We start from the raw sequence: 11013 nt of genomic DNA, 5'->3' as shown, positions 1-11013 counted from the left end.
CATCCCCCCTCATCCTACCATCCTCCAGCAACTCTTCATAAAAACAGATGTCTTGTTTTGTGCAAATGCTCTCTACCTTCTCCTTGTTATGCACAAGTTCTCATTGTATCTTCCTCCCCATAACTTCATTTGTGCCAGGACTTCACCAGGATTCAGCCAATGAGTCTATTTTTAAAACTAGGGCTAAGTTATGGAGAAACTCTGAGCATGCACTAAGTGCCTTTCCCTCACCACTGAAACTAGAGTTCATGCAAAAAACAAAAAAAAACCCAAACCCACAAATGAAAAAACATGCATAGGATTGAGCTGAAAGGGTAGTCAATTCATTAGACAGAATAGGGTAGGCATTGTATTAAGCCTGCAGCACCATGCTTACATGAGGTTGATCTGTTCTATGAAGACCTACAACACCTTCTAGAACTAACACCAAAAAAAGATGTCCTCTTCATCATAGGGGATTGGAATGCTAAAGTAGGAAGTCAAGAAATCACCGGGATAACAAGCAGGCATGGCCTTGGTGTACAAAATGAAGCAGGACAAAAGCTAATAGAGTTTTGCCAAGAGAACATGCTGATCATAGCAAACACTCTTTTCCAACAGCACAAGAGGCGACTCTACACATGGACGTCACCAGATGGTCAATATCGAAATCAGATTGATTATGTCCTTTGCAGCCAAAGATGGAGAAGCTCCATACAGTCAGTAAAAACAAGACCTGGAGCTGACTGTGGCTCAGATCATGAGCTGCTTCTTGCAAAATTTCGGCTTAAATTGAAGAACATCGGGAAAACCACTAAACCGTTCAGTTATGACCTAAATCATATCCCTTCTGAATATACAGTGGAGGTGAGGAATAGATTTCAGGGATTAGACCTGATAGACAGAGTGCCTGAGGAACTACGGACGGAGGTCCGTAACATTGTTCAGGAGGCAGCAACGAAATCCATCCCAAAGAAAAAGAAATGCAAGAAAGCCAAGTGGCTGTCTGATGAGGCTTTACAAGTAGCTGAGGAAAGAAGGGAAGCGAAAAGCAAGGGAGAAAGGGGAAGATATACGCAACTGAATGCAGAGTTCCAGAGAATAGCAAGGAGAGACAAGAAGGCCTTCTTAAATGAACAATGCAAAGAAATCGAGGAAAACAACAGAATGGGAAAGACTAGAGATCTCTTCAAGAAAATTGGAGATCTCAAGGGAACGTTTTGTGCAAAGACGGGCATGATAAAGGACAAAGAAGGCAGGGACCTAACAGAAGCAGATGAGATTAAGAAGAGGTGGCAAGAATACACAGAAGAACTATACAGGAAAGATCTGAATGTCCCTGATAGCCATGATAGTGTGGTCACTGAACTTGAGCCGGACATCCTCGAGAGTGAAGTCAAGTAGGCCTTAGGAAGCATTAGTAACAACAAAGCTAGCGGAGATGACAGTATTCCAGCCGAGCTATTTAAAATCCTAAAAGATGATGCTGTTAAAGTGCTGCATTCAATATGCCAACAAATCTGGAACACTCAACAGTGGCCACAAGACTGGAAAAGGTCAGTTTACATTCCAATTCCAATGAAGGGCAACGCCAAAGAGTGTTCAAACTACCGCACAATTGCACTCATTTCACATGCCAGCAAGGTGATGCTCAAAATCCTACAAGCTAGGCTTCAGCAGTATGTGAACCGAGAACTACCGGAAGTACAAGCTGGGTTTAGAAGAGGCAGAGGAACTAGAGATCAAATCGCCAGCATTCGCTGCATCATGGAGAAAGCAAGAGAATTCCAGAAAAACGTCTATTTCTGCTTCATTGACTACGCTAAAGCCTTTGATTGTGTGGATCACAACAAACTGTGGCAAATTCTTAAAGTGATGGGAGTACCAGACCACCTTACCTGTCTCCTGAGAAACCTGTACGAGGGTCAAGAAGCAACAGTAAGAACCAGACATGGAACAACCGAGTGGTTCAAAATTGGGAAAGGAGTACGACAAGGCTGCATATTGTCACCCTGCTTATTTAACTTATATGCAGAGTACATCATGAGAAATGCCGGGTTGGATGAATCAGAGGTTGGAATTAAGATTGCTGGGAGAATTATCAATAACCTCCGATATGCAGACGATACCACCCTAATGGCAGAAAGCGAAGAGGATCTCAAGAGCCTCTTGTTGAGGGTGAAAGAGGAGAGTTTAAAAGCTGGTTTGAAACTCAACATTAAAAAAACTAAGATCATGGCATCTGGCCCCATCACTTCCTGGCATATAGAAGGGGAAGAAATGGAAGCAGTGACAGATTTTACTTTCTTGGGCTCCAAGATCACCGCAGACGGTGACTGTAGCCATGAAATTAAAAGACGCTTGCTCCTTGGGAGGAAAGCTATGGCCAACCTAGACAGCATAGTAAGAAGCAGAGACATCACCTTGCCGACAAAGGTCCATCTAATCAAAGCTATGGTGTTCCCAGGAGTAATGTATGGCTGTGAGAGCTGGACTATAAGGAAGGCTGAGCGCCGAAGAATGGATGCTTTCGAACTGTGGTGCTGGAGAAGACTCTTACGAGTTCCCTGGACTGCAAGGAGGTCAAATCAGTCCATCCGACAGGAAATCAACCCTGAGTGCTCATTGGAAGGACAGATACTGAAGCTGAAGCTCAAATATTTTGGCCACCTAATGCGAAGAGAAAACTCCCTGGAAAGGACCCTGATGCTGGGAAAGACTGAAGGCAAAAGGAGAAGGGGACGGCAGAGGATGACATGGCTAGATAGCATCACCGATGCAATGAATATGAACTTGAGCACGCTCCGGGAGAGAGCGCAGGACAGGAAGGCCTGGCGTGCTCTGGTCCATGGGGTCACGAAGAGTCGGACACGACTGAACGACTGAACAACAACCATGCTTACAACTCAGGACTTATTTCTGAGTAAACATGCAGAACATCAAGGTGCAAACCTCCTCGCAAAAGTAACTTGTGCTAGAATACTATGCACACTTTCTTGAGGGTAAGCCTCATTAAACATAATGGGACTTCTCAGTAGGCATACATAGGATTGCATAAATTAGCAATATTTATCTCCCTTCCACTTAAAAAACAAACCAAAAACTCCTATTTTTATTAAAGCTTTCTGTTCAGAGGAACATAGGAAGCTGCCTTGTACTGAGTCAGACCTTGGGTCCATCTAACGCAGTATTGTTGACACTGACTGGCAGCCGCGGCTCTCCAGGGTTTCAGGCAGGATTCTTTCCTAGCCCTCCCTGGAGATGCTGGGGATTGAACCTGGGACCTTCTGCCTGCCAAGCAGGGGCTCTGCCACTGAGCTACAGCCCTTCCTATTGTTGGATAATGGCAACTGACAAAACAGCCCCAGATTTGTTTCTCTGCAACCACGTGAACCCACGTTTCTCAAAGGCTTGAGTGAGGAGAAGGAGAAAAACCAACCCTCTTGTCTGTTTGTATAAAGTCAAATACAGTTCAGAACTTTTCTTGCCCAAAGAAGAGAATTCTCTTTAAGAATTTCCAAGATATGCTCTGGGTGGAATAAAGAAGAGAAAGAAAGAACAGGATAGGGGAGGGAAGAAGAAGAATGGTGATTGGAAATGGGCACGGGGGTGGGGGGTAGAGCGAATTCCCTAAGCTAAGTGGCTCCTTTCAGAGAGGTAGTACTTCAGAGGAATTTAGGAGGCTGTGCAGGGTTTGTAAGGATTTCACGTACTGAAATGAACTTTATGAGGTGAGGTGGCTGAGGGCTTTTTCTAGCTTTTTTAAAACTGTAGAACATATTTAAAAGCCCCAGCAGTTTCTCGATCATGATGCCACATAGTCCTAACCCTCCCTTTATTTATTTGTTTGTTTGTTTGTTTGTTTATTTATTTATTATTGCATTTATATCCCACCTTTTTTCCTCTTGCAAGGAACCCAAGGCGGCTTACATTATCCTTCTCCTCTCCATTTTATCCTCACAACAACAACCCTGTGAGGTGGGTTGGGCTGAGAGTCTGTGACTGGCCCAAAGTCACCCAGTGAGCTTCCATGGCCGAGTGAGGACTAGAACCCGGATCTCCCGGCTCCCAGTCCAACACTCTTGCCACTACACCACACTGGCCCTTTGGGATTATTTGAGTCCTAGAGCTATTTAGGAGAAATTACAGTGGAAGGGGAGAAAGAAGTTTGTGGAGGCTGATTGGATCCTTTGCTGTACTGAAGCTACTAAACTTCTGCAGAAGCCAAAGGTTCCAGTTTGGTGCAGTAAAAGCAGGTGCTGTGTGAAATACCAGTATTTCACATGGAGATCTTTCTTCCCTTCTCCCTCTTCAAAATTTCAACATTTCATTGCAGGCAAGCTCCCAACAGTGGGAGCAGTGGGAGTAAGAGCAGAAAAGAAAAGTAGGGGAGAGAGGTTTTTTGCACCTCAAAAAACGAAAAATGAAAAAAAATCTTATATCAGAGATTAGGGATAGTGGCCTCCTAATGGTCACCTTAAACACCTTCTGATTAGGATCTCTAATCCCCTGGGTGACTTGACGGTTTTTACTTTTTGTTTTTGATTTGAGAAAAGGAACATTTACGCATGGCTAGTGCAAAAGCCACTGGACCTAACTGTCTGAAATGTGGTAGGTTCAGTCAGCTCCATAGGGCCTGCTAAGTCCCCAAATTCCATGAATTTATGTGGAAGCACAAAAAAATTATAGCTCTTTGACATATTTTCTTGGGAAAAGCAAATTTTACCTTTGGCTAGCACAAAAGCCACTAAACCTAAGAGTCTGAACTTTGGCAGGCTCAGTCATATCTGTGGGGGCTGGCAGGTCCCCAAATTCCATGCATGTATGTGGAAGCACAAAAAAATATATAGCTCTTTGCTTTGACAGATTTTCTTGAAAATAGCAAATTTTACCTGTGACTAGCACAAAAGCCACTGGGCATAACTGCCTGAAATTTGGCAGATTCAATAAGTTCCATGGGGGCTACCAGATTTCATGAATTTATACAGATTTCATGAATTTATCTTACAAACTAAAAAAGTTATGGCTTTTTTTGTTTTCCAATGCAAGTCAATGGGAAAATGTAAAAAAAAAAAAAAGCAATTAGGACAGCTCAAAAGATCCAGAGCACAGTTCAAAAAAGATCTGGGGCTTGTGCCCAGGTGGGTCTTCTCACAACAATGCCCCCAGTCATCGATATTTTAAATATTTTTGGGAGCAATCCTACCAGGAAAGGCGGCTGCCTCCGAACTCAGAGGTGACCACCTATCCAATGCAGGGCAGGAGAAGCACGGAGGGGATTGTCCCCTCCGTGCTTCAGCCGCCCTGCATTTGCAGCTAGACATCCAATTTCAGCTGTCTAGCTGCAGGAAGACAGAGCGGGGGAAGCAGCTGCTGGATGACATGTTGGATGTGTCGTACCAGCATTTCCACCTTTTCCACCCCAGAACTCTCTGTTTTGGCCGCTCCGCACAACTCTTCTGAGCGTGGAGTACAGGGCCATTCCAAGTTGCCTGCGAGGCAGCGTGGGAGAGAAGGAGGGTCGGTTTTCAGGGAACCAACCTCGGAGCACACGCTCCAAGGTCAGTTCCCGGAAACCAATGTATCCTATGGCCGTCTCAGCACTGACTAGCTGCCATAGGATTGCTCCCTTAATGTCTTTAATGTTTTAATATTTTATTATGATATTTCATTGTTGTATTTATTGTTTTGAATGTTATTTATTGTTTTTTATTTTTATAATTGTAAACCACACCAAGGGCATTTGCCAGTTGTTTATTTATTATATAAATATAATAAATAAACAACTGGCAAATGCGCTTGGTGTGGTTTACAATTATTATATAAATATAACAAATAAATACTCAAGATTGTATCATTTCAATGGGTCTACTAACATTGGTTAATAGGACTAACATTGGATACAACCTGAAGTATCCAATAGATAATATAAGAAAACAGCCTTGCTAGGATAGGAGCCCACCAATCTGAATTAACTTGGAATAACTCTGAAGCAAGGGATGGCAGAGAATTCCTCCATGGATCTCGGGGAGGCCGAATGCCAGTGCATTCGGCCCCCCGAAATCTGTGGCGGAATGGCCTGCCACCCCCCACGGATCCCCCCCGGGACGAGACTTACCTGGGGCGGATCTTCCGGGCGGCGGCGGCTGGTCTTCCGACCAGCCGCCGCCGCCGCCATTTGCAGGGCTTTTTTGTTTGTTTTTTACCCAGTCGTTTTAGGCTACGTTTTTACGTAGTTTTTACGTTCCCCTTATTTTCGCCATCTTAGTCTACCTAATTATTTACGTAGACTAAGACGACCCAAAATAAGTAACGCAAATGGTGGCCATAGCCACCGCCATTTGCATACGCCTTTTTTTTTTTTACCCAGACGTTTTAGGCTATATAAAAACTTACGTAGCCTAAAATGTCTGGGTAAAAAAAAAAAAAAAAGGCGTACACAAATGGCGGCGGCTACGGCCGCCGCCATTTGCGTTCCTTATTTTGGGTCGTCTTAGTCTATGTAAATAATTATGTAGACTAAGACGGCGAAAATAAGGGGAACGCAAATAGCGTCCGCTATGCTATTTGCGTTCCCCTTATTTTCGCCGTCTTAGTCTACGTAAATATTTACGTAGATTAAGACAGCAAAAATAAGGAACGCAAATGGCGGCGGCCGTAGCCACCGCCATTTGCGTACGCGGTTTGTTTGTTTTCCCCAGAGCCCTCCGCGGCCGGAAATCCAGCTGCGGACGGCTCTGGGCTGGCTGGGCCTGGCCGGCTGCTCCACAGAGCTGCTGTGGAGCACAGCCAGCCGCGGAGGATTCGGGGGGGGAGGAACGGAGCGCCTCCCCCCGCATCAAGGATTCCGGGGGGAGGGACTGAACGCCTCCCCCCCATCAACAAGGTAAGTGACTTTTGTACATCCCTAGAAGCAACGTATCTTTGCATGTGACTAGTAGGCAGCTGAGATAGCAGTCTTTTAATTTGTTCAGCAGTTACTGGGGGCCATTCTAGGACATCCTTCAAAGGTGGCAATCTCTCCTCTGTCCAATGAATCTCTTCTCCTAACTCATCAAAAATAGCTTGAAAGTAATTAACCCACACAGAAGATATGATCTGGACATCAGATATCATTCATACTTCTCTGAAGTCTGACAAGACCAAACCCCAAAGCTTTCTTTTTGTTGGAGACAAACCAAACTGAGCTCTCACAATAGACACTTAGAATTTCCCACCTTCTTTGCTTTTAAGAGGCTGTTAAGAATGTTGTTTCTTAGCAATAGCCAAAATCAAGAGCAAACCAAGAGAAATGTAGAAATGTAACTATTTAGATATGTAACTATTCCTAAGTTTTATGGTTTTAAACAAATAGGGCTTCAAATGGCTTATAATACTAAAGTAAACATTTCTAATATCACCACTGTTGCTTTTGGAGTTAGCTGTAAGCTAGATCATGTATAGGTTATACCAAAGTTGATAAATTTCTTGTTCTAAAGTTATAGATTATTTGAGTCTCCTCTATCCCGTTCTCAAACCACCTAAAATACAGTGTTCAAAGTGGGATTTATTCCACACCTCCCGTGACAGGGAGAGAATTATTGGCAAATAATTACTCGCAGCTTGCTCATCAATATGAACATTTACCGCAGGAGCTAGTAACATGGCAGCCATAAAAAAAAACAGACTACCACACTCCTGCCTCTAGAGCTCAAAAACAAAATCTCCATTAAATTTATCGAGATAGCCTCCGTCTGGGACATTGGGCTGCCCTTCCACACCTAGGGCATTTCTACCCAAAGCTTTTATTGTGCACCCCTGATTGCTCACTCATAGTAGTTTGCGGGTCCTTTACCCATGTCACCATTCTCCAGGGCATTTCCTGCTCTTTCAACCATTATCATGGATTTTTTCATAATGAGGAAAGTCTGACATTTTCTCTGAATTGTGCTACAGAAGCCTTGTGTAAATGCGCAATTCCACTATACCACAGTGCCATCTAGTGGTTGTATAACAAAACATATAGAAAGGCAGAGAAAGAAAAATCGTGGGGGAGAAAGCACGTGTCAAGGAGCCAATCTTAATCTCACAAAGAATCCAGAAGCAGAAGCCCCGGTAAAGACGCGGGATAATAGCCTCATATAGAAATGGACCTGGTTTCTTCTACTTGTTACAAGTTTTCTTGGTCAGGTTGTTTATCTCCATTGCTTTTGGGGAGGCAGGCATATTCACCTTCTCTGTCTTGAGTTCTAAGCATACAAACTGGAAGCCTCCTTATTAGACAATGACATTGCCAGAACTAAGCAATGTCAACACCTGGCTCCTAGCTTAGCAGGGAGAAAATGAGTGCTTTCTGAGTGTGTGTGCGTGTAGCACATGATTGGCAAATCACATTGGGGTGGTGGTGAGCAGGGCACCAAGCAGGCAAAGCAAAAAAACAAGTCAGTGTTAAAGAGCCTCTGCTGAGGGTAAGCAGCTATTGCAAAGAGAGAGTATGAGAGTGAATGAGAGAGCCAGAGAGCTGCACTTGAGGTGATTGGGAGCCATCAGTGGCCAATGGGCCTTGCAGTGAGGAACACTGATTTAGGCAGCAATCCTGTACCCACTTACCTGGGAGTAAATTCAAGTGAATACAGTGCTACTTACTTCTGAGTAGACATATATAGGATTGAACTATTAAGGTGACATCAAATAAACAATGGCCCAGAGGCTGAAATCTGACCGTACTCCAGCTCCAATCTCAAAACAATACATGCAATAAAGCAGGAGTGACCAAGGGCAGGAGGTCCAGGGGGTATTTTCGCCCTGAGGGCCACCTCCCCAGCAACCCCCCAAAATGGCATCAGTAGCAGCTACAGAGTGCCCAAAGTGTCAAATTAGCTTACTAATGTTGACCCTTTTGGTGCTCAGTAGCCACTATAGAACCTTGTTTTTCTTTTGGAAAAAAAAGTTAATTTTCTTTTAACCGAATTTGGTGTTGCCCACCTCTGCATTAAGGTCTCCACGTAATAAAAGATCCATACCAGGAAAACATAATAAAATAGTTTCCAGAAGCAGATGCAGACTATGCCATGGGGATAACTCTGCTGGAGTATGTAAACATTAATGCAAATAATCCACCCTTACCTCTCCCCATCCTAGAAGGTATACTCCAAATGCCATGTCTCTTGTAAAGAAATTATACCATAATTCTGTAAAAGTTTAAAAATTATTTCCCTACCAGTTAACCCATCCAGAAATGTTCCAAGATAGAATACAATTCTGATATATTAAATTCTCTTTCTCCAATCACATCTGCTGCTTCCAGCCATCCTTATCCATATCCAGGGAATGATTCACAATTCCACATCGAACTAGAGGCTGGGATCCTACCCACAGCCAGCCCTCCCATGAGGTGGAGTGAATCCCCCACCTCATGTGGAGGATCAGGGTGCATTGCATGTACCCCCAATGCTGGGAGGGGCACACGTCCCAGCTGCCCTATGCCTCACTCTGAGGACCTTTCCGAGTGAAGCATAGGGCAGGCAACCACTCTGGATAGTCCTGCTGGCTGCACTCCTGCTGCAGCAAATGTTGCAGAAGAAAAGCAACTGGCACAGCTCTCCAGAGCAACCACCACTGTTCACCCTATGCCTCACTCTGAGGAGAGCAACAGGGGCGGTTCTCCAGAGAGCCCACCTGTCCCAAAAGCCTCACTCTGATGAGACCTTTCTCAGAGCGAGGCATCCTGGGTGAGGTGGCCCTAGAGTACTGTCTGTACTGTCATGGCACAGGCAGTCTCCAAGGCCACCTTCTTCCCAATGCCTCACTCTGAGGAAGGACCCCTCAAAGTGGGGCATTGAAGGGGAGGGAGGCAGCTGGTGGGCAGGGGGAGAGAGAAGTGGAGGACAGCGGAAGGTCTTGTGCTGGTCCTGACAGTGCCCTAGCTGACTCTGAGGTTGTGCATTATTTCCATTTCTGCATCCTTTTGCATGTAGGTGGCGGCGGTGAGGATATGCATTCAGAAAGGGTAATCCTTCATGGATGGGGGAAGTCATCTGATAAAAAGCTAACACTACAGCTTCCTCCAATGAATTGCTTGTACAGCTGCTGAATTTATGCCTACATTTCTGTGAGGAATTTCAAATCAAATCAGAATTTGGATTCCTTGTTATTTTTGCTTTCACACAAAGAACTTCTCTCTCTCTCTCTCTCTCTCTCTCTCTCTCTCTCTCACACACACACACACACACACACACACACACACATATACACACAAGACAAGATGTGAGCTAGCAGAGGCTATTCCTGCTCAAACAAATGGTATTTTATTGTTTTAACTTTTGTAAACTGCCCAGAGAGCTTTGGCTATGTGGCGGTATAGAAATGTAATAAATGAATAAATAAAACTGTGGATTCCTGTTTTATAGCTCAGTCTCTTAGCCACTGCCTCGTGCGGTGCAGAGTGGTAGGCGGCAGTATTGCAACCGAAACTCTCCCCATGACCTAAGTTCGATCCCAGCGGAAGCCAGGTCTCAGGTAGCCGGCTCAGGTCGACTCAGCCTTCCATCCTTCCGAGGTCGGTAAAATGAGTACCCAGCTTGCTGGGGGAAAGGTAGTCATGACTGGGGAAGGCAATGGCAAACCACCCCACTATAGTCTGCCATGGAAACGCCAGCAAAAGCAGCGTCCCTCTAGGGGTCAGTAATGACCCGGTGCTTGCACAGCAGGAACCTTTCCTTTCCTTTCTCTTAGCCATTACACCATATTTGCTCTCCTCTCTTTGCAAAGGAGCAAGTCTTGCAGCCAAAATAAAGCAGATGGAGGGAGCGATCCTACCAGGATAGGCAGCCACCTCCGAACTCGGAGGCAACTGCCTATCCAATGCAGGGCAGGAGAAGTGCAGAGGGGATCGTCCCCTCCTTGCTTCAGCCACCCTGCATTTGTGGCTAGACAGCTGATTTCGGCTGTCTAGCCATGGGAAGGCAGAGCGGAGGAAGTGATGGCTGGATGACACGTTGGATGTGTCGTACCAGTATTTCCGCCTTCCCCGCCATGGAACGCCCCGTTTTCGCC

The sequence above is a fragment of the Heloderma suspectum genome, chromosome 5 (genome assembly GCF_057233095.1).
Source record: "Heloderma suspectum isolate Gila_16-S chromosome 5, 16-S_ref, whole genome shotgun sequence".
NCBI lineage: Eukaryota > Metazoa > Chordata > Lepidosauria > Squamata > Helodermatidae > Heloderma > Heloderma suspectum.
The sequence above is the reverse complement of the archived record's forward strand: the minus strand, read 5'-3'. Positions refer to the sequence as shown.